At 41.6% G+C, this 24,137-nt stretch overlaps 1 protein-coding gene across 1 annotated transcript in view; it reads right to left on the bottom strand.

Moving 5' to 3' along the window:
• tmem121ab (transmembrane protein 121Ab) overlaps positions 1-23,884 on the bottom strand; it is a 38,540-nt gene extending 14,656 nt beyond the window's left edge. Inside the window, exon 1 of the mRNA XM_039781674.1 lies at positions 23,564-23,884. The gene's annotated coding sequence lies outside the window, so the exon portion shown is untranslated. The remainder of the gene's footprint in view (positions 1-23,563) is intronic.
• Positions 23,885-24,137: the final 253 nt, after the last annotated feature.

Below are 24,137 nucleotides of genomic sequence, written 5' to 3'. Positions count from 1 at the left end.
TATTCTGTTGTTCTTTATGCAGGTATCTTATCAATTTGGAAGATCTGAAACCACGCATCAAAGAATGACATGAACATCAGGTTGTTTTATGTAAGCAGCCCTAAAGAGGCCTCCAAGCAGATGGGGCACACTAATAAACTTCTGTTATGTCATGCTCCTCAAACAATGTTATGCAGTCATTTACAAACAATCAACAATGCAGAGGAGCCATTAAGTGAAGCAATTAAAAACGTAGGTATTAATTATGTGACTGCAAACAATTAAACAGTGAAATACAGCTTTGATGCTTTAAAAAATTTATGTTACATGTCAGTTGTCAACACTTTATAAGAATGTGTCGCTAAAGATTTGAATATGAGCATCAAGGAGATGAAAAAATGTATTTCACCCTAAAGCTGCAGTGGGTAGAATGCAAAAAAAACAGCCAGAACTTGAAGTAGAGTGAGAGCTCTCCCCTCTTTGTCGCACGGGCAATGCATGCTCTCTCTCTCTCTCTCTCTCTCTCTCTCTCTCTGTCTCTCTCTCTCTCTCTCTCTCTCTGAAATGACCTGTGATTGACCAAAGTCTCCCGTGACGGCTAGATTTTCTGAAGCCCGAATACAGAGCCAAGAGGAGGTGCAGCAGTCTAGTTTTCTCTCAGGCCACTTGAATAACAAAACGCTGAAAGATTATTATGGAATTCTTGCCCAACAACGCCAAAAATAACGTGCCTACCACAGATTTTAAGATAAAATAATCATAAACAACCAGCCAATTGATCTCATGAATGGATCCACCTCCCAGTTTACTATCAGATGGCTGAGCTCTAGGTTTAGGGTTGCCTTCTATTTTACTGCTAGCCAGCTGACAAAAACTCCTCAGCTGCACAAAAATCTGAAACTGTCGATTGATTAATTACTGATATGCAGGGAGTTGTGCAGGTATACACTTGTGTGTGCGTTGGCATCTGCAGAAGTTAAAGTTAATGTGGTCTAGTCATGTTAAAGGTCAATGCATCCATTTCTTTGAGTTAATGAACACATTCTAGTTACTAAAGAACAAGAAATTCAAAAATCTTCCCTGCATAAATGTATTAATACTACTGTATAACTGTGACACGCTGCTAACTAGGCGCATTACTACTTTGAGTCAGCAGTAATGTGACATAAACTGGGTCTGATTCTTGCTTTAAAACACCAAAGCTAAGCTGCTGATCAAGGATGCTCAAACTACCTTGGGGGTTCCCTGTGAGATGTTAATGAAAGAGTTTTATTGTATGCTGTCGTCATGTATATTAAAGGTAAATATATAAGAAGTTGGAATCAACTTAGATATATTTCTGTGATATGTCAAGTCAAATTTGCATGATTTGAGAGATTTCTTGAGCCATAAGTCGACACACATATTTTAAGACAATATGTATTCCTCATTTTTATCTTATATAATGTTAATGTATGACCTTATAAGAGCAGTGTTTATTACACTGTAAAAAGAACAACATAATTAGAATCTTTTCATTCTTTTTTTAGAGTTTTATTTTTGTTATATCTAATGGTGCTTGAGCTGTATTGCGAACACTGTATCATGAATTGATTTGAACAGGAAGAAAAAGTACTATCCCATCTTTACTCAAGGTCTCTGTTGACGCTTGAGGAGTGGTTGTGAGCTAAAAAGTCAATTTGATCAATCAGCCAACAGCCTTTTCAACTGAGAACAGCCTCTATCTGTGGAAGTGCTACGCTGATGTATACCACACGCACGCATGCACACACACACGTACCTCAGGCTAGCCCCCACCTTCATAAGCAACAGAGTGTATTAAGGAAGAAATAAAAACGATAATTTGCTGTCTTTTCTTTAGAATTTCCTCTGTTTCCAAATGTGACTCTGTCTCTGGGCTGTGCTGTGGCCTGTATTAACAAATTAAAAGCCAAAAAAGTTATTGAGAATTAGCAATTCATCAAAAAAAGTTATTGGCTGTTTGGTCTCGCCAAACTGGGTCTAAAATCATTCAGGCCATGGGCTCCTATTTTAGCAATCCTATTTTTTCAGCTCTGAGAGGGAGTCAGTGGAAATACACTGTCGCCTTCTACTGTAGTTCTTTTTGAGCTTTTGTAATGTCCTCTGACAGAAGCAGAGCCCTATTTAACTGCCTCCTACATTGACACGCAATTTAGTTTTTGCTAATTATAGGGTAGAGCGGTCATAAATTATTCCCTGCTCCTTAGCTCTCCCTCACCCCCTCTCTTTCTTCATACACAGACAAAAACACACACTCCCACACAAACACACTAACCATACAAACAAAATTACCCATCTGCTGATTTTCACACTGAGTCTGAATGTCATGCACAATAGGATGCCGCACACTGACTCAGGGTGGGGGCTGAAATGCCGAGAGAATGGAGAGAGCAGGCGAAGAAACGAGAGCAGGGAAAATCCAGCAGTTCATCTCTCCCCTGCTGTAAAAGCCATTCATAAATACTCAGCCTTCACTCTGCCACACAGTTACAGATTCTATGAGACTCCAGCCTCGGCATCTCACAAGCAATGCTTTAAATTATTACAACACCCAAAGATGCAAACACAAAATGTATCTTGACAAGAGAAAAAGAGTAAGCGTCAGAAAAAGGCAGGACAAAAGTAGCCTGCTAACAGCAGAACATCCTAATTCCCCTATTATGATAATGAGACATTCACAGAGCTGCTATACTCAGTTTGCATGCAGCAGGAAGGCACTTTTGAATTCTAACAGCGCTGCAAGTGCTGAAACCTCTATTAAACTGGCCCTTGCTGTGCTTGTGTGATACTGTGTCACTATGTCATGGAGTTAATAAGGCCAACACAAGGGCAAACGCACAGAGAGGCTAAATGAATGAGTAAAATAAGACGACTAAGATACTAGGTACATCCACAACATATATTTTTCTTGCAGATGTTATATTTTCAATATAGTCAATCTACGAAGTAAAAAGTTCTTTAAATTATTTCATTAAATTATTACTTATTAAATTATTAAAACCCCAATACCGATGTGTCAGCTGTATATTATTGGCTCTTGACCTCCATGTGAACACTTAATCATAACCAGTTTGTTACGTCCTGACTTCTGTATATTGTACTTATATTCAAACTACTGTACTGTCTGCTGATGTTCGTAACTGGTAGTGTGATGGGACAACTGTGAGCTGGTCAACTTGTGATTAAAGAGGTTCAGGAGACTCTTCAGGAGAAATATTTATTGAAGCTTGGCCAAAGAGAATAAAGCGGAGCAATACAAGTTGAGTCAGTGTAGTGCCACCCCAGTTCTGAAGAGTGTTATCCCTGCAAGGAATCTTTACCCTTAAAGGAACTTACTGCCTGCCCAAATAAGGATAGTCATGACATTCTACATGGGACAGCATTGGACAATACATGTGTAAAGATTTTATTGGGTACCAGATCATTAACATGAACCTATGTTACCGTGTGTAATCTATCATCCTCTCTAGGAAGGGAGGCTAGTGCTGGGGACCCTGAAAGGGCACTTGTGTTAAAATGGTTTACCATCTATCCATCTGTCCATACTGAGACAGAGGGCTGTGATGTGTCTATGAGTGTAGGGTCTGGGAATGAACTTGGTTGCTACGGCAACCACCATTGGGGAATGAGACATCTGGACTTTGTATCTTTCCAGACAAACAGTGAACTATTGTATTGACTCTGAACTAAGACCTAATATAAAGGGAAATTCCTCCACAGCCAGTACTGTAGCAGACACACCAGCATAGAATTCCAAGAAATGATGTCCATATTGGACAATTCTGCACCTCACGTCCAGTGGCAATGTTCGGTGCCAATGCAGTATGTACTGTGCCCTAATGTAGCGAGGAGGAAAGTAAAGTTGTTGATTTCATGTTTGTGTTTGTTGATGAATAGTTGTGTAGCATGTCAAACTTTCATGCAGGAGACCAGAGTTTGTGTCCTGTCACAGTCCTGCAATTAAACATTTGCTGCTTTAGTAACCGCAACCACAGACATTCCCTAACCTTAACCCAGCCCCAACAGAGTTTACTTGTCATCACTGCAATCTTGCGCTTAACTTAATGTAGTTGCCATGTGGAGATATTGAAGAGCGAGAACTTTCAAAATGTTGGCATTGGACATAGACATATTCTCATTAAACATAATTCAAGGTTTTGCAGAATCGTTCAATATTGACATTCTTGTCTGGCAATAGGATTGTAAACATTTACCTTGTAGACAAATAACCCCAGTATGATGTTTCACCTTTTTGGAAAGTCATACATAATGTTATATTGTGTGCAATTTTGGCTCTCTATGATAAGTCAAGCAGGCATAAAAAAAGTTTGGTGGCATTACAGTAATTGGACGTTAGTTGTGTGTTCCCAGATGGTTGGTCTGGATCTGTGTTGGTGTTATTATCCCTGTGTCAGGACAGAGTTAGAAAGCTAGCAGTAAGGATTTTGTCTAAAATGCTGAAAGAGGGGTCTAATTCGCTGCACTGTGTAATGTGGAACACAAACTCTAAGAATACTTAGAGTCACTCTTCTTTCTATCTCTCTGTCTGGTCATACATGTTGAGTATCCACGAGGGGGAAATGCTCCAATTCTCCCATTTCTCTCCTTGAGTGAACGCACAGATTCCTCCCCTCCTTCCCAGCTCAGCTCCTGTCTCCCTCTTTACCTCCTCATCTTTGCTGTCCTGATTTCTTCCTTCTTACAGAGCCTGTTTGACCTGCGCTAAGGGGATATGACTGCCCTCCTAACCCCACACAGCGCTAACAATCTTCACCCGCTCCCTATTATGCTGAGCATTCACGGTGCACACATCGCCCAAGGTTGTTCAATCATGGCTAAGTTCACGCTGTTCATGTTTACAAAGCAAGAGAGAAATTGAACTCCTTTCTGAAGGACTTGAAACAGTAATGTACAGAGGACACTGAGGAGCCGACCAGCATGGTATATTTAACAGAGCATGTTAAAGCTAAATTCCTTTGTTGCTGAGGCGACCGGCCTCCTCCGGAGACTGGGGTGTGATATTAAAGAACAGGGCTATAATGAAGACCTGGCTCCCCGGAGAGAAAACACTCGTGGCCAGTTTCACAGACATGGATTACGCCGGGTCCTAGACTAATTTGCCTTTTCAGCCGATGCCTCTGTTGAGAAATCTCTTTAGTTGGAGACTATGCGTAACTGGCCCCATGTGTCTCACTCCTGAGCTTTCTTAAGTTCAACTGTCTGGCTTTTCTCTCTTTCTAAGCCATGGACCAACATGGGCTTTTCCATCCACAGTCACACTCCTCTACCCCTGGCTAGGACACTAGATTTAATACTGTAGCAGATAGCACAAGTTGTATGGCTTCAGCTTATTCATCATTTTAAATATCCCTTAGCCTTCCGCTCCCTCGGTGTAGATTATTCAAATGACGGCTCCCTCATATTTGGAATTAGGCTCTAGACGTATCGTCTCATAAATTGGCTCGATCTGACAACACACTCCAGCTGCAAAGAGCTCCCGTGATGGATGCTCTTGTGTGTCATAATATACTATTATTCCATTTTGAACATGGTAGTGGGTGCTGCGCCTGTGTCAGCCACCCAGATTAGAGTCATAAAACTTGGTGCTGAGATTTTGTGACATTTCGCCACGCTGTAAAATCTTAGCAGGCTGATTATACTTTCACACTGTAAAAGCAAAGCCTGCAATAAGAGTACTGAGTCAGGCAAATTGTATGTTCATATCTGTATGCAAATACTGCAGGAGAAGGTGTGTCTATTCTTGTTTGGTATGTGCATTCATTGCACTTACTTGAACACATCCTCTTGGGATGACTGCATGTGTGTATTAATCTATACATGCACCATTTACAAGAGCTAACACAAGATGCAGTTGGGCATCTCTGCATCAGTGTATTCAGCCATGACTGAACGTGTGTGCATTGTAGACAGTTTTTGCATGACTGTGTACTTTATTTGCCTGTCTGTCCTACATGTGTGCTAAAATCTTTGTATGAATATTTATTATGCTCTCTCGCTGTGTGTGTGTGTGTGTGTGTGTGTGTGTGTGTGTGTGTGTCATGTGTCTGTGTCTGTGTGGCACTATCGGTATCTCCCCAATCCATCGGGTGGGGTGGCAGCGGGTTGTACAAGGGAAGGAAGAAGGGACAATGAATGACATTGACAGGCAACGTGCTGCAGAACGTCTCCCCGTTCCAGGGACACCGAGCTGATCACTGATAGCAGATGTGTCTAATTGTGGAGGGGTTGGGCGCCCTGGATACGTCTCTGTCTCCTCTGTCTCTGTCTGCCAGGAAGCTAAGCCCCCTCCAGAGCCCCCAATCACTGCTTCTAATTAGAAGCCTTATCTCTGTCAATCACTGTGCCTTTCACTCTCCTCTGCGGCCCGCCGCACGGATAACAGGGTAACAGGCCTGGCCAGGATGGCGTGGTGGTCACAGAGGACGAGAACGAAGATAGACAGGCAGGAGAGGGAGAAATGCTAAAGGGAGCTGACAGAGACAGACAGAGATTTGGAGAGGGAGGATCAAAGAGGTATGCGTTTGTAAGCCTCTGCTTGTGTGCTGAAGTGTGAGTGCACTGGGCTTGCACAGGTGGTGTAAAAGTGGAGTAAAAGAGGAAGAGTGTGAAAAAGTCTTCCTCTGATCCATCCATACAGATTCACTGAGCTACTCCACTAGAGCAGCTGGAGGTTAAGTGCTTTGCTCATTGGCAACTCAACAGTAGCTATTGAGTGGGAGGAGTGGCCTCCCACATATTTCTATCTGCTTTATTGATGGTTTTCAGTCATAAAAGCATGTATGTATTTACCATTGAAGTGACTGCAATGCTTAGAAAAAAAAGAAACAATACATACACATAGTTATATAATAAACTGGTATGCATAGATGCACAAAAGCATTTCAGACATGCACGTGGTCCAGCTGACATGTTAATGATGTGACTATCACTACTAACACGTCTAACTCAACTCACAGATGAGCCTTGAAGCCCGTTCAGAAGTGATTCCAAATTCAGTAAATGGCTTTTGGATTTCAACTGTATGGAATCTGAGAGGAAGCTGCTCACCGTTGGAAAATGAACTCAATATAAGGCTACTCGGGGTCTGAAGTGCAAACTTTAACGTGTCTCTTGGTGGCAATAGTGGAAGATTCCGTTTCATCAGACGTACACTTCAAGGAGTTGTCTCTGCAACTGCAGCAAAAGTGCATCACCTGTTCCGTCAGTTTATTCAATTATTTAATCTAGCATAGTCCAACATCATCGGCTGACCACATTACTCGAGCACAGATTTATATTAATTTTGAAAAAAGACATATTGAATCCAACGAAATTTGCTTTCTGAGAGTGAAATGAGAAGACACACAGTAGACCTGGAACTTGGATGTATTTATCTTAGCTTAGCATAAAGACTGGAGGCAGAGGGGAAGGTTTAAAATAAGCCTACGAACACATTTATAGCTCACTACTTAACATGTAATTCATTTGTTAAGTCTGTGAACAAATAGAAACGTAATAACGACACTGTATGACTTTCAGGTGAGTTTTGTGTTGGAGCTATTTTTTGACATTTTTTTTCTTATCTTACTGTTGAAAATAAATAAAATAAACAAGTGTATTTGCCACAATGATGAACTATGACTTTAATACATTTAAGTGAATTGACAGTTCTGGTCATTCGTGTCAGTAAAACTAGTTTTTGTTTGATGTGATAACATTATGTGGTGTCTTAATACATTTAATTATTCACAATAAAACAGCTATTTATCAATAGTGCGTGATGTCATGTACCTTCGCAACCTATAGGAAAAGTGTTGGAATGTATATTCATTTATCTAACAAAAACATGGTATGATATTTAAAAAACAGTATATGATGGACTTCTCTGCACTATTAAAAAAAAAAAAAAAATCTGAATATAATATCTTTATATTCAGATCTTTTTTTTTTATATCATTACATATTTGTCCTGGGTTTTAATCCACTGGCCATCAGAAGTCAACTTCCATTTCCTTATAACTGAACTACATTCATTCCCATTTTCTGCAGTTGGTTCCATTGATTACCTTCTCAGTCCAAATAAACCAATTTGTAATTCACCTCAATGAGGATTGAGCCTTGGAGTTTTAGGTGCTGTATACTTATGACTGAGTAAAATGAGATAACAGTTTATAAGACAATCATATCGTAGAGGTATGTGAACCAAAAACGTGGGCAGCCGGAGGTGAGAAGTTGAGGTTAAGTAGAAGAGATTGAAACAAAAGGACAGACGGGTAGTGATGAAGCTTAAGTGTGGGATAAAAAGAAAGATTAGGCCAGAGGTGAGAGGGCTAGAACATGTCCAGAGAGAGAGTGAAAGAGAGAGGAGAGAGAATACTCTCCCTCTCCCCATCTCAATGTCTCTCCATGCCTGTTCTGTCTGGGCACCTCTTCAAAATCAATTTAAGAAATTACCATTCAGCCAGAGTTCCGTCATTAGGATTTTATAATTTCATCTTCCTCCTCCAGTGCTTTTATCCCAGAGCCCCTCAGTTCATCTCTGCAGCACAACCCCGGTGAATAATTAACCGCGGCCGTGAGCAGAAAGAAGATGAGCGACACAAGCGTTCTATCATTCACACACAGCCGCACACATTTAGCGGCAGTGGCGGCGACATGCTTTTAAGCATGCTTTTCCTCTGCTTCTATATCTCTACAGTTTTACTTAAAACTGGCATACAATGTCTCTCGCTCGCACGCTAACATGCCAGCGCTCTGAGACACTAACAAGTTCTCTCACAAGGGCTCACACGGCAAATATGTCTCACACATGCACACACATCCACCTTATCATCTGCACACACACTTGTTTACTGTCTGTATGCTCTGCCCTTCCTCTATTCCCTCAAGGCATTTTAGCTGAGGAAGCAGAGGTCGGTGGTGCAGGAGTGTTTTGGGATGGGGATGTGGGTAGGGGTGAGGGTGAAAGAGCACCACCTTGACATCAAAGATCCCTATGTGACACAGCAAGTTGGCGAGCCTCTCCATCAATACAAGTAGAGGGACACATGCTCAGGCAGGGGAGGCAGAGCCCACCTCTCTGTTGCCTGCACTGTATACTGTAGCTCAATAAGCCAGGAAGGGGTGGGAGAGAAAAGGGTGGGGGAGGAGTTGGAGGGTACTGGTTAGAGGTACACAAGGTATGGATTTTAGCCGGGGCTTAGCCTTAAGATCAGATGGGCGAACATATTTCTTGACAATCAATAGGAAGGCTCAATCGGATTCTCTGCAGTCCAGCCATTTCCAGATCTCTAAGGCCAACTGACTCTTTGTGCAGCAAAGGCATTTATTCTGGTGCTATTTGGTTAATGGGCCTGTGGTGTATAACATTCTGCAGAAAACAGTTTTTATATCCTGAAAACACATGTCGAGCATGTCTCAGAAATGGGTGTTAATGTTGTGCCAAAGAATACAGTCTAAATTGGCAAACTCACGCAATGGCAAGCAGTCGAGACCTAAGATATATTTTTGATAGATTTAGTACTGCAAAGTGAATACATTTATTTTATTTGCTCTACTCCCATTAACTGTATGCATATTATTGCTTTTCTCCTCGTTACAAGCTTGTTATTATTTCACTCTGGCTTCTAATTTTGTTAATGTCTTTAGGTTATCATTTTAATTTGTTTATGTATTTCTTGTTTTATAATTGGTTCTTGTAAAGGCATGGTATTTGTGTTTTTTTTTTTAAGTCACTGTAATTTTTTCCCTTCTTTTAAATAGCATACTAATTTTATATTTTAAGCACACCAGCAGCTGGTGGCTCTAGGGATGTTAATGTTTGAATTACAATTCTTTGATGGATTGCCATTAACTTTTGTACAGACATTCATGTTCCCTAAATGATGAATCTAACTGACTTTGGAAATCCCCTGACTTTTTCTCTAGCTTCTCTATGAGAAATGTTGTCACACTTATGCAGTTGAAAGTCCTCAATGTTTTTAAAGCTAACAAGAAATTAGTTTTTATCTAGAAACAAAAACAGAAGCAGTTCTGGCTGCCCCTCAACCTCTGGAAAGCCTTCAATGGGTAAATACAATAGGAAAAAAAAAAAAAAAAAAAAAGAACCAAGCAGTCTGAGCAGAGAAAATATGTTTGCTTAAAATATATATTTGTCTGGATATTTAGCTGCCATCCTTTTTGGCATGAAAACAGGACAAGCCTTGGTGATGCTGCTGGCATGTGGAGATGTGTGTGTGTGGGTTTAGGCCTGTAGGACAAGTTTAACAACTGTTGGACACATTCGTTTTGACTGCTGCAAACTAGGTGGAATTTACAGATTGGAAGTGGCATGCTATCATTCTTAATAATGCACATTCCCCAAAGTGTTGACTAATCGGAACCATTAAAATCTTGACACCGGTGGTTAATTTGTTTCCTTGTGTTTTATAGCGATCATTTGTCCCATCGGAAAGCTCCGATGAAACATGAGGTGATTAGTAAGCCTGTAAGTGAGTCTGATGGAGTTGGAGCGTGTTGAGCGAGGCCTTGGCCAACATCTCACACTTCCCAAAACCCCTAATGTCATCAGTCGCTGACATGTTTTCCACGTGGACCAGGTCGTCGTCGTCGTTACGAACAAGACCTTTGTGAACACTCTTGAGACCTAAATTGGAGAATTGTCAGCTTGACCTTTTCTGTGAAATCCTTCAGGAGAACACAGCACAATATCTTAATTAGAAAGAGATGGAGTTGCTAAGAACACACATTGATCAGACAGAAACCACAGCTGTGGGTTGGAAGGAGGGAGGGGAACATAATGCAGGCCTGTTGTTGGACAATAACCATGAATCATGTTAGTCTGCTCTGGAATGAAGAATGGGGTGGCTGTCTGTGCAAACTAGTTTTTAATACAGACACAGAATACTCCAAGGCCACAGGATGAGAAAACTCGCCTTCTACATTACAGAATTTCAATTGGTTGAATTCCAAAAAAAAAAAAGTTCGGTGCCTCATAAAGTTTAACATTAAATTTAAATGAAAAAACCCATAAGAGGGTGGGAGTTACTCCGCACTGTATTGTCCAATATTGTCAAAATGCCTGTGTAACATGGTCATACGTACCTTTATCTTTTCTTTTTTTTGAATCTCTAATCTGGTTACAGTTTATTTTTCTTCTAGTGCCATCAAAAGGGCAACACTTTAATTTTGTATGTTTATTTGATTTGTGTAGGAGCTGGAGCAGGCAGTAAATTTGACATGGAGCTTCTGTTGTCAAAATTAACAAAGGTCAACCATAAAGAAAGCTCAGTGTCATGGCGTCTTTCCTATCTAACCAACACAATGCAGAAGCCAGCCAGTTATACCTGAACATAGTAAAAGATGGCCATCACAATTTCTTAAAGCTCCAATGTGTAGGAATTTCTCCCATCTAGTGTTGAGATCATATATCTCAATCAACTCTCTCGCAACACGCAGTTCAAAGTACGTATTACAGCTACGGTAGCCTTCATGCTTCAAAAAGCTGGTCTCTTGCTCTTTTCAATATCCTTTTTCTTTTTCTGGGTGAAGAAGAAGACTCCTGTTCCTGAAATTTGGATTTTAAATATGTGTGGTCCTCCATGTTTCCTTCTTCAAACTTGCCGGGGCCGGGAAGCTACGATACCCATTAGCAGCATTAGCAGCAGCTCGGAGTTTATCATGTGACAGCGAAAACGTGAAAGGCGGCGCAGTATGTCCTGTATGTCCCTTACCGGCTAACGTATTTCAAGATGCTGCATGAATATGGAGCATCTACCCCAGTTCATGCGAATGCAAATGTAAAATTTCAAGCCAAAAGGAATACTTGGAATTGATGGTAGTGGTAAATATTCATGAAAAAGGACGTTTGTGAACGGGCAACACAGATTTTGATAATGAACGACTAAACACATTACACACCGGACCTTTAAAGCCTAAGATGACATCTTCACGTTGCTTTATTTGTCCAACTAGGCGTCCAAAAGCTAAATTTTTTTCTGTTTACTATCAAATAAGACACCGAAAAGCAGAAAATCTTCACAACTGAGATGCTGTAACTAGGGAATGTTTGACATTTTTTTATGGTAAAATGACTAAAAGATTAATTGATAATGAAATGTAATGTTATCAACTTTTATTCTACTGACTGACTAATTGACTAATCGTTTCGTCTCTTAAGTGCATATTGATCTTTCTTTTAATTACATTTTCATCAATCTTGATGCACAAAGCACAATAAATCTCTGGACTATTTCAGGAAATACTGCTGTTTTTTCTTTCCACTATGTACTGTACTGTAGCAACGATGAATTGAGTTGGTTGCAGTAAAATCCTATTTAAAGCATGTTTTTATAATTTTTTTTATGCCTTTCAGTTTCTAGTTTGCTTATTTTAAGGTGTTTCTTACCGTTGTTTATCCTAATTGGTGCGTTTTCTCTTCTACCTTCTACCTGCACTTTTTTCCCTTTTTTCACTTGTGTTTTATCACTGTGCAGTGAAAACTCACTTGTAGCCCCTCTCGGAATTGTTAGTGTTATGTTCTCCCCATTGAGCTTCAGTATACTATACAGACCCACAGGTTCTCCAGTGCAGTCAAGAGTGCAGAAATGGCGCTTGTAGCTTGTCATGGCTATTGACAGAGACCGTGTAAAACTCACTGAGTCCAGTAAAGCAAGGCACCAGTCAAACCTCGATTCACCTCCTTGACTCCTGTTGACCGGCTCTGATGTAAACGGAGTGCCAGAGCACTTGTTTGGCCAATACAATATGCTGTCTGTCTGGTGCTGTGATGCAACTCGGCCCCTCATCCAATTTCCAGCCTTTCTGTCAACTTGCATCACTGTGAGTGACTGCTGTAATGGGAATGCAAGCATTTAATTTTTGTTATACTTCAATTATTGGCAAGAGATTAAGAGCTATATGAGATACAAGAGATATTATTTGGCCTGACAGTATTCAGAAGAAAAACCAACTGGAGGACGCAGATGCTTCTGGCTTCATCAGAAAACGCTAGAGAGTTTTTGAGGTTAAAAAAAAATCATTCATTACTACAAAGTTTTAGCAGTTGTGAACAGACAGACAGGGAATGTGGTTGATATTGATCTGCTGAAGCTAAGAGTGATGTTCAAAGGCATCAGGCTTCAGGGAGTCGGCTGGTCGGGTTTCATTAAAGTGTAAACATTTTCAAAAAAGAAATAGCCTGAAATGAGAGAAATCTAGGGAATGTGAGATGAGGGAGCGATAGAAAGACAATGAGAAAAGAAAGAGAGAACAATTCAAGTGTTATTTTTTTTCTCTATCCTCGAGCCATCTCTTTTACGCTGTCGCCAGCTCAGGATAGATGAGCGTGTTTGCTGGATGATGGAGCTTTTCAGCCCTGGTGGTGGCTACAGTCCCTGTCTCTGGCTCTGACATGAAACTATGGGCAGCAGCCCCGGGCCCACACTGCCAGAGCACTGTGTGGACAAGGATGAAGCACACACCACCGCTTTAGCTCCGGTTCCAGTAACAACACCCACAGAAATGGCCTATATGGGTTTTTAATAAGTGTTTGAACAAACAGGCACTTACATCTGCTTTAGTTTGATGCGTTTCAAGGGCATGGTTGTGTCTGTTCGGCAGAGCGGGCTTCCACCTGCCGAAATGCATTGCAGAGATGATAATAGCATTTGACTTCGATCGAGGGCTTTGCGATTGGGAAAGGCGTGAATTGTTTCATCTTTGTTTATCAATGTTTTTCCCATGGCTTTCGGCTAATTGCAAAGCAGAGTGGCTTGCAGAATGCCTATTAGTGCCGTGCTGAGTTGAGAGACAGGCCAGTGCAAAAAAAAACTGCTCATCACTGAAAACAAGAAAAAACCCACAAGCACTAAGACACATTTGTACGTAGAATTCTCGTGTAATTTCTTCTCAGCGTGCACAGGCATACACATGCTTGCTTGTATACACATACACGGGCATATTTGACAACAGGCAAAGATAAGAAGGACTAGCCTTTTGTTTTTCGAGCCCACACACAGAAAACGAAGCAGTACGCGTGAGAGTACATCACTGCCGGGTGTGTGTGTCCTTGCATTATCTTCTGCCTGTTGGTGCTGGTGTTTAAGTGCTGCTGAAAAGGAAAGAAAGAAAGAAAGAAAGAAAGAAAGAAGGGAGGGAGGGAGGAGAGAGAGAGAGAGAGAGAGAGAGGAGGTGAGGTGAGATAGAGGAGTAATGGAAGAGGGGAGAGAAAGGGGCCAGTTGGAGAAGGAGGGGAGAGGAGCCCTGTATCTCCAGAGTCCCCCCACAGCCCAGAGGCAGTGACACAGCAGCTGCTGCTTCTGCCTTTCAGAGCCACAGTCATATGAAGCAGCGTTTCTCCCCCCAGCAACAACTACTAGCAGCCGCTGTGGACTAATCAGTCCACCAGTCCTGGCTTCAGCTTCGGCCGAGGGAGTCTGACATTTTCCCCTCATCAGGTTTGATCAGTATCAATGCTGACAATAGGAACTGCGGTCGCTGGGCTGGAACCTACAATACACAGCCAATAATGTCCTACAGAAGGATCAGGTGACCCAATATAGCAGGGTGAACTCCCTGCCACGGTGGTCACTGTCCTGCACCTCACAGAGCCAGTGAATTTGTGGAGGGCTGGCAAAGGCCGACAAGTGACAAACGAGAGGGGAATATAGGGAGCTGTATAAATGACTGTAAGACATGGTCTGTTGGCTCACTCTTTTCTGTGTGTGCATGTGTGCGTATGTTTGTGTGGTAATTAAATCATGAGAGCCTCTGTTTTGGAGCACTGCACATGGAGCCTAGACTAGCTTGGGTGCTGACTTAATTACAAGCAAACACATATACTGTAATTACACACAACCACACCTGCACAGCACAGCCAGCTCTGACAAAGGCTATCCAAACAATATTTTCTCCAGGAACAGTTTTAACTTGCTCTTATAAGCATGCTTAGAGGACAACCCAATGACGTTCCCTTATTATCCACTGTTTGCATTCAGCTCGGACAGTGCTTTAGCTGATATAACCTTCGATCTGGCTGTTTTTGTCCATTAGTAAATAGATAAGCAGTACAGCAAGATACTGTCAGCACAATGTGTTGTGGCCATTATGATAATATTTGTATGTCCTCCAGCTGGGTGAAGTCTGTATGTGCACATACAGTATAGACTGTTACTTGACTTACTGGACCACACCATAATCCGTTTGAGCAGCGTACAGCTGTACAGACAGACATGCCGTGACACATCATTGCAGAGATTGAGGACATCTACACACTTACACATTGCACAAAAAGACAATCACATCTAGTCCCTTGATGTACACTTTGCGTTAAGATCAGCTTGTTTTTCCAGATGCTCTCCATTGGTCTTGCTTCTTAACCAACTGTACAAAAGTGAAGCCAAAATATCTTGGATACGGGCTCCACCATCTTGTAATTTTGGAACCAGTCTGTGCATTAGTGATCGGGCGGTGGAGCCGCGGTATCAAAATCCTGCCCATACACCCGCCCGACCAAACGCAACTCCATCACAGCTGTCAATTATTATTGTTTTTATAGCATCAAATAACTAATAAAAACATTTGAACAAACATCAGCGTGATAAGAGCTACCTGAAATAACGGAAACCATCTTTTTGGGGAAAATGTATTTGGCGTGTAGTACTGATTATTTTAGTCTGGCCCATGTCCTATCCGCTAACATGGAGGGGGCGGGATGCATGGCAGCGGTCAGACGGGGCCACCAGAGGGCCATGCCTTCTTGTCACCCTGGGACCCTGATCTGAACCTAGCTGTCACTTACATGCTAAAAGAACACCAGGACAAAAGAAAAAGTGGAAAGTGTCATGACTCGCTATGAAATTTATTGTGAATTTTGAAGTCCCCCATCCTTTGCGATGTGATAAAAGAATTTATCCCAAAAAGTTTGAACCTAAAGATGGGTGACAAATTAAAGGAAAACTCCAGATAAAGTATGTTAGTGAGATGTTGGTCTAGCACGAGCGTGCAGAACATCTTCTAATGCTCTTTGTCATAGTTTCTACAAGTCACTGGAACTCTACTGGAGGGATGAGCACCATTATTCAAATGTTAATGATAGTAATACAGAGCACTGTCCAAAATCTCCCATAAATGTCCAACTGGGTTGACATCTTGTGACTGCAAAAGCCATAGCCATAACCATTTCAGTTAGTCAAGTCACGTGGAATAGATTATCGATCAATGTAGAATATGTGTGGCGTAAATGTTTGATGCCCAGGCTTTAAACGTGTCGCTCCCTACCAAGCTCAGCACAGCAGGGCGTGGGGAGAATAATATTACATCCCCCTCGAGAGTATGTCATGTATTCTTAGACCCTACAGGTGGGTGCTCGGGGACGATGTGGCTTTTGAAATGCAATATGAAAAGTAGTGGCAGCAAATGTAGCAGCAAGTGACAGCATAGTTTCAGGTGAGCGGTGTGGCAGCAAAGAGTGAGCGGAACACTGTCAGCTTACTGCGCCATGGTTGAAAGGGTGCATTTGATATGTGTCGCAGTGAGAGGAGTATGCCATGTAAGTTTAGCGGGATGCTTGAGTTGGCTGCCTTAACTAACTCGTAGGTTTTGCTTCATGTATCTCCAATTTTTGAGATTTTGAAATATTCAGATGAATTGAAGGAAGTGTCCCTTTATCCTAGAAATGCATCATCACAAAGATGACACACAGCTTGTTTTGTTGTCTAATAGAAAAGTGATGTTTTTGGATATACATGATTCACATAATTTTCACACTCATAAACCCATTCAGTGACCCCTCGAGCACTGTATGGAAGCATCTGCATTTGTTAAATTTCTTCACTCACTTCTTCCTGTATTTCCTTTTAATTAGTCACCCATCTGTGGCTTTCACTAGTGGACTAACAGAATTTCAGCGCCAAGTAAGTGGGAAATATAAAACTTTTGAATCTGAAATATTCAATTGATTTCCCTTGCCATTAGAGATGTTCAATTCTAAGTTCTTTACTGCGCTAAGTGATTCATGGTTCTCATAATTGGAAACTGTTAAATGCCTAGTTCACACCTCATTGTCACTGGTAGGGTGCTTCCTCCCTGCAAATGCACAAACACCACTTAAACACAAGCACAAAACCTAGACACACACACACACACACACACAGATATGCTCATATACTGTATTTTCACAAACAGGAAGAATAGCACTCGTACAGAGACAAAAATGTAAGACACACACATACAGTACACACACTTTCCATCTGGTGCAGGTGCACCTACTTGTAGTAACGACACAAAAGGATGGAAGTGAGAAGCGGACACATCCAAATAGGAGCAAAACATAGGATTTATTTCCTGTATACTGCAATAGTATACAAGACAACCAGAAACAGGAGCGCTACTGTGATAAATGTCCTTATGCATAGAAACAAGTATGTGCATATATGAATTCACAGCCAAACACACATGCTGATAAATGAATGTGGATGCTTGTCTTGCTGACAGTCCAGGCGTTTAAGCCGGTAAGGTTACGCTTGTTGTGTGCTGTTTTCTGTAAGAGCTTCTTGAAAATGTGAAAATGTAAATGGAGCATACACTTCCTGTTCCTGCCTCCCATCAAGATGAAGCCATTGAGAACTCTGCATGAACACCGGTATACATCCCTACTTAAAATCATTATAAAGGAAACTTTGTGGAATAATATGGCAATCTAAAGTTTATGGACACTAAATCCTCCAGAGCCTCCAGCTAAAGTACATAACCGTGCCCTGTTTATTTTTGTATGTGATTCAGCATTGGCCGAAGCTGGTACTATTGCACCTCGTAGCACATATACACAGCTGCAGAGCAACAATAAAATGCATGAATTAGATATGAGGTCCACATAGAGATGTCACAGATCTGTTTTCTGTTTACCTTCACACTGCATCACCCACTTCACACTGAGCTGAGCAAACGGAAGATAGAAGACATGACTATCATAAAAAACAATTCATGAGTGTTTTATGATATGCAACTTCTATGCTAAAGATTTGGTTCAGATTAGGCAGCTACAACCGCTGGACCTTGGTTGGAGATGGGATGTGTAGTTAATGTCCATTCAGATACTCTTTCATTCCTAGCATGACATGTCATTTATGTAGCAGAGTGGAAAGCAAGTGTAGGCTTGTCGGGGTGGTGTATAGGCATGTAAACTATATTATAGTTGCCATGCACAGATATTGTATTATTATTATTGGCATTTCTTTAAATCAATCACAATCGTCTTGGGCGGCGCTAAGTGCCAGACACTTGCACTTGCAAAATAGCCTTAGGAAAGAACTTGTTTTGGTGGAACATGTGCTTGTTCAAAAGCTGTTTTAGTCGTGCAACTCAGATTCGACAGTCTAGCTGTCTCGAATTACCCTGCAGAGATCTGAGGAGCAGTAAACCATAGTGCTCATAAATCGAACAGAGTTTAGAATGCCAACACAAAGAAAGCGGAAGGTGAGGGACATCCGGCCGAAAATGTGGGACATCCGGGCCGGATGCCGGATGATCCGGCGGAATATCCAGCAGCACCTGAATAATCCCAGAAATGAAACGTCATTGATATAGACTACAGATATTGTAGAAAGTGGGAATAGATAGAGTACCTATGTGTATACATGCATAGGTACTCTGGATACATGCATAGGTACATGCATGATACATACATATACACTTACAGTAAATGCATGTGTGTCTTGATTCAGAGGTTAGAACAGTAAGCCGCAGACATCAAGGCATGTGCAATGCATCTGGAAAAGACAAGACTCCTCTCTTCACCACAGGCCAGGCCACTCCACTTGAGCTGATTGATTTCCCATCAGTTCTGTATCCCTGATAACTGCATGCCTTGAGGGCTGCAATGGCTCCAATATTTCACCGCTATATACCCGCACAGCAAGTCTGTTTAAAGCATGGTTTTTAATGTGTGGAAGTGTTTGTGTGGGTATATGGGTGTCAGTAACTATGTAGATGGGAATGGGTCTGTGTCTGCTTGTGCGTGTCTGTGGAACAGCACCAACAGCTAGCTATGTGATGAGGTGTGGAAGTGACATGCCAAACATTTCTGAATGTATACAGGACAGGAAGAAGCTTTTCATTCTTCTCCTGCTACAAGTCTCTTTCTTTTCTTGTCAACAATCCTCCACTGAAGCAAATTAGCTGAGCTAGTAACAAGAAAATGCCCACAGTCAAAACAGTGATAAGGAAAAATCTTTAATCACCATGCAGATGGTGTAGAATTTTATGATACCACACCACCCACCCGTCTAACTCAACACTAGCACCGATTGGTCAAAATCCACATGGTCAAATGAGTTTTCTCCTCTATCAACACTCTCAGATTTCAGAGTCTTTGATTTATAAACATCCAGTGTAGCTATTGTAACTCTGCTTTATGACATGCTGAGCAGATTGCCAAATTGCCATCCAACAGATACTTTGCCATTTAAGCTTTTTAAAGATGGATCTAATCATGCATCGGTTCTTACCATGTTAATGTGGTACCGACAGAAAGATTTACGTCTTATCTACCATCCAGGGCAATTTGCTTCTCTGTTGAAATAACAGCAGTTACTGCTGAGCTCTAGCTGTGACCCTTGCCTAGTTACCTTTCCAATTTGTATTCTTGTCAAAACCATTACGCTTTTTTGCTTTTTTTCTATCTTTGAAGATGCTGCAGATGAAATATTTCAAACTGCTGGATAATTTAAGGGCCTTAGATGTGAAATACTCTGGCTGTTATCTGATAAAACTGCAGAAATGTTTACGCTGCTGCCTTGATACATATGAAATTACCATTTTTTTTCTTAGAGGTCTTTTAGATAGGCTTGGATAAAAGCTTGATTAACATTTAAAAAGCCAATCAATTTTCTGGCTCCTCAGGGGAAGCCAACAAACCGTTAATTGAATAGGTGAGATGTGTGAACACTATACATTCTTGCCTGATTTTGACATCCTCTGGTTTGTGCAGAAGTATGTCAAGGAGAAGTAAAGGAGTACATTATTTTATCAACTATTTAAAAATGTATGAATTAAATGCCTATCTCTCCTAGAAAGACTGAAACTGTTCTTTGACCATTCATGGATATTTATTGTTAGGAATTACACTGTTAAGTATGCAAAGCTTTTTTTATCTCAGTTTTGGTTTTACTTTTGAGCATCTGGGTGCATATGTGTTTTCATGTGCAGTGATTAGAGAGAGAGGCAAGCAAGCAAAGTGGTGCCAGTTTTTTTTTTTTTCAACTGCTGTGCGTACATTAGCATAGATCATGCAGCAATCCATAATACATGGCTCGTTAACAAGGTTGGTATTTTTGATCCATAATTAAGTATATTTTCAAAGAGTTTCCAGAGTTAGACATGTGATTACTGCAGGCTGCTTTCCCCTCTGCTACTCCCAGGCCATGTTATTGTACAGTATGGTAGGTATTGATTCGACTTGCCATTTGGCTATTGATTGGAGTGGATGCCATTATGTCAGTGAGATTATAGCCCTCCGAAGCACAGTGATTCTGAAGTGGAAAACCAGTGGCTGAGAACCGATGAGATGAGCCGAGTGCTTACAGCATCTGATGCAAAAGCAGCTGTGTTTCAACTAATGACATAGAGGGAAGCACAGCACAGAACCATACAGCTTAGCGTAGCAAGGCACAACCTTGCCCAGAGTAGAGCCTAGCACAGCAGACCGAGCACTCTCATTTCTCTCATTTTTATTTGTGTCAAGGGGAGATATAGAAACACACAAGGGAGTGAAACATCACATTGACTATTCTGGACACAGATTTTTTATTGGTGCGGCTCATTGTGGCCTAATATTCTCGGGGACAGCCATTGCCTCCCAGATTGTCTTCGGTTGATCATTCAAATTGACCGCAATTCACTATGCGGCAAGGTAAGGGGGAGGGGTTTTCAGAGGCCTGGGATGATTGGGAAGGGGGTTGTAGAGTGAGGAGGGTGAGTGGGTGTTCACTGATTCGGCCTGCTCTCTGGCTTTCAGACCAGTCCGTCGTGTATTTATAGCACTATTGAATTTAATTGCATTTCCAGCAGGGGCCTGCCTTTTAGGAGACCCATAAATGGAATTCCAAGCATGCAAGAACATGATCCACTGTGCAAAGAGCATGTAAAGCGCACGCTCATGAAAAGCAACTCTGCAATCTGTATAAATGCAAAAATCTAAAGCAGAGCCCATCAACCTACTGTGTCCTGGATGCCAATGAGGGCTTGTACCTGCTGGCCCTGAGGCCATATGCCGTGCCATGCTTTTCAGTGAGGTAAAGCTTGTAACTGTTGGTGCACAGTTAAGAGGTAAACCTCTAGGTGGCAAATGACTGTTAAAGTGGCCTTGCTTTTATGGTATGAGAAGCCCATTCCAGATAAATACCCTGAACTCAGGGTCTTATGTGCCTTCCAACCCTGGGAGTTTAATTTCTAACTAGACAAAGGCAGTTGAGAGAGAGGTAACAGGCAATTATGTGGCCTGCCCTCTGTTGGGCCACTTTTCAAATTCATATGCATGGTCTGTTTATTAGATGATAAATTGAGCATGAAAGATTAATTTGCATTTAGTTCATCATCCCCATGATATAGAGCAGCAATTTCTATACAGTAGCGCCTAGAGCTTAATAACCCAGAGGCAAAACTAGCATATTAAAAACTGCTTTCTTTCTTTTGGGGACACTAGAGTCAAGCCCTGTAGCAACATATCCACTGATTCACACTTCATGCTTCCTTCCACTAAGTTCTTGTCACTCACAGCCTGAGCCGACATATCAGACACAGTTAACGCAGAGCCGAGAGTTATCACACATTCAGTGTAATCAAAATCCTAATGAACATCATTAGAATCAAGGCTTTAAAAGGCAAGGCTTATATCTCTGTGGGTTTACACAGTCAGGGTGTGTGTATGCTTGTGTGTGTGTGAGTGTGTGTTAAGGGTTATCAGAGCCTGTTAATGTGCCGCAGGCAAAAAGCATGGGGTCACCTCTTATTCAAAGCAGGCCTGACATGGGCATTTTTCTTCCTCTACATTCTGAGAATTAATTTCTTCGTTCAAAAGAGCTGCAGCAGACAGTTCAAGTGATGCATGGAGCGAGCGAGAAAACGGAAGCTGGGTGGTCACATCAATTTCAAGTGCCCGTCTGGTAACCAAAAGGTCATATGTTTAATCCCAGCAACAGCTCATGTGCAGCTGGGATTAGATGGGTATAGAATAAATAAATCCTTAAATGTGACAGTATTTGCCAAAATGTACACATTGCAGTTATGACTATAGCTCAAAACAATGATTATTATCATTACCGATTAATATGCTGAATATTTTCCAGATTAATCAATTTCACATTTGGTCTATGAAATGATAGACAATTAAAATAAAGATAAGCAGGAAAGTATGGAACTAAAGCATTTGTGCCTGAAAAATGACTTAAACGATGAATCAATTAGCAAAATACTTGCCTATTCATTTTCTAATGACTTCAATTTCTAATGTTTAATTGACTAGTCATCCGTCATCTGAGCTTTTGTTATGACTGTTGATTGCCAAGATGGTTGATCAAATATCTTGATCGAATATGCATTACTCCAATACATTATAAGGATTATAATGGTTACCTGCAAGATCATCATTTGCAGTCACTTGGTTAAACGCATGGCAGTGCCACACAAATCCATTAGAAGGTCTATGCAGCAGCAATGTTTCCTGTTGAAGTGCCATTGTCCAACAAACTGAAACCCATAGGCTGGGCTGCCCACACATAGTAAACCTCGCTGGATTTACAGCAAAAAAAAATTATAACAGCTCATTATCAGATAGTCAGTCTAAAATACTAGTGATGGTGAGCACGGGGGTCGTGAGGCTTATATATTTTCTTAGTGATTCCTAGCTGCTGGCTGCGTGCCGTGGGGGTGGATTGAGCGTGTGTGTGGTGTGTGTGTGTGTGTGTGTGTGTGTGTGTGTGTGTGTGTGTGTGTGTGTGTGTGTGTGTGTGTGTGTGTGGCCTCAGAACATGGATGGGCTGATTTTCAGCGCAGACCGGAGGCACGAGCCGCTGCTGCCTGGGCACGCGCTGACTCTTCAAAATAAACAGCTGCCTTAAATAAAACTGATGAGAGCGAACGGAAGCTGCACTAATGATAATAACATTATTATGTGAAGTGATTACTTGAGCCTCCTTTGCCACATCACACTTCATGAATAACTGTTAGGTGGTTTCAAAGCCTAAAATGTACTGGTTTAAAATCGAGAAGAGCGGCGGGAAGAGTCACAAACTAGATCGGTAGAAAGTGGCAGCACTGGCGACATTTTTCCTTTAAACTTGCAGGAAGAAACTGCTGCACTGCTTTAATTTAGGATATTTAATGAATTCACCCCAACCTAGACTTATGTATGACTTGTATATCTATCCGGTATCTCTCTCCGAAGCAGCGTCGAGACAAGTCATGGCATGTTCAACAAATTGTGGCAGAGTGATCTTCTTCTTCTAGCCTGATGCGACGAACACGAAGACACGAGCAAAAAGGCTGCTGTTAAACTCTGCTGGCTTACCTCCAGTGGATGGTTAGTCTCTGTCCGGGGTGCTGAAACGGTTAGTCTCTGTCCAGGGTGCTGAATAGCATTGCAGTCACCGGATAGGCTTTGTAAATCCGCTGCGAGGAGGCGCCGAAAACGCCGGTCCAACAACTGCTGCTGCCGCCGTCAAGTTACGGTAAAGAAAATCCCATTCCCAGCTGCGTGTCCAACACAACACAGACAGCACCTGAGACAGAGCGACTGTGACTCAAAATTGTTAATTCAAAGAGCAACAGTGAAAGTGTAGCTTGCTGGCTATGTGGAGCCGCTTTGGCAAGTGCAACTGCTGAGGCTTCTTTGCCAGTTGCTCCTTCCTCCGGATGGGCTCAACCCCAACCTCCTCCCTCCCTCTCTCTCTCTCTCTCTCTCTCTCTCTCTCTCTCTCTCTCTCTCTCTCTCTCTCTCTCTCTCTCTCTCAATCTTATCAATCACTATTCAGTTCAAATATGCTAGAGTGACAAGGGGGAAACAGATAGCCTTCAGTATCCTATAAGCTACATTAGACATGAGCAAATGACTGCCAATAGTTACACAGAAATCATTTGGAATT

This window comes from Perca fluviatilis, chromosome 18 (assembly GCF_010015445.1).
Source record: "Perca fluviatilis chromosome 18, GENO_Pfluv_1.0, whole genome shotgun sequence".
Taxonomy (NCBI): Eukaryota; Metazoa; Chordata; class Actinopteri; order Perciformes; family Percidae; genus Perca; species Perca fluviatilis.
The sequence above is the reverse complement of the archived record's forward strand: the minus strand, read 5'-3'. Positions and strand labels throughout refer to the sequence as shown.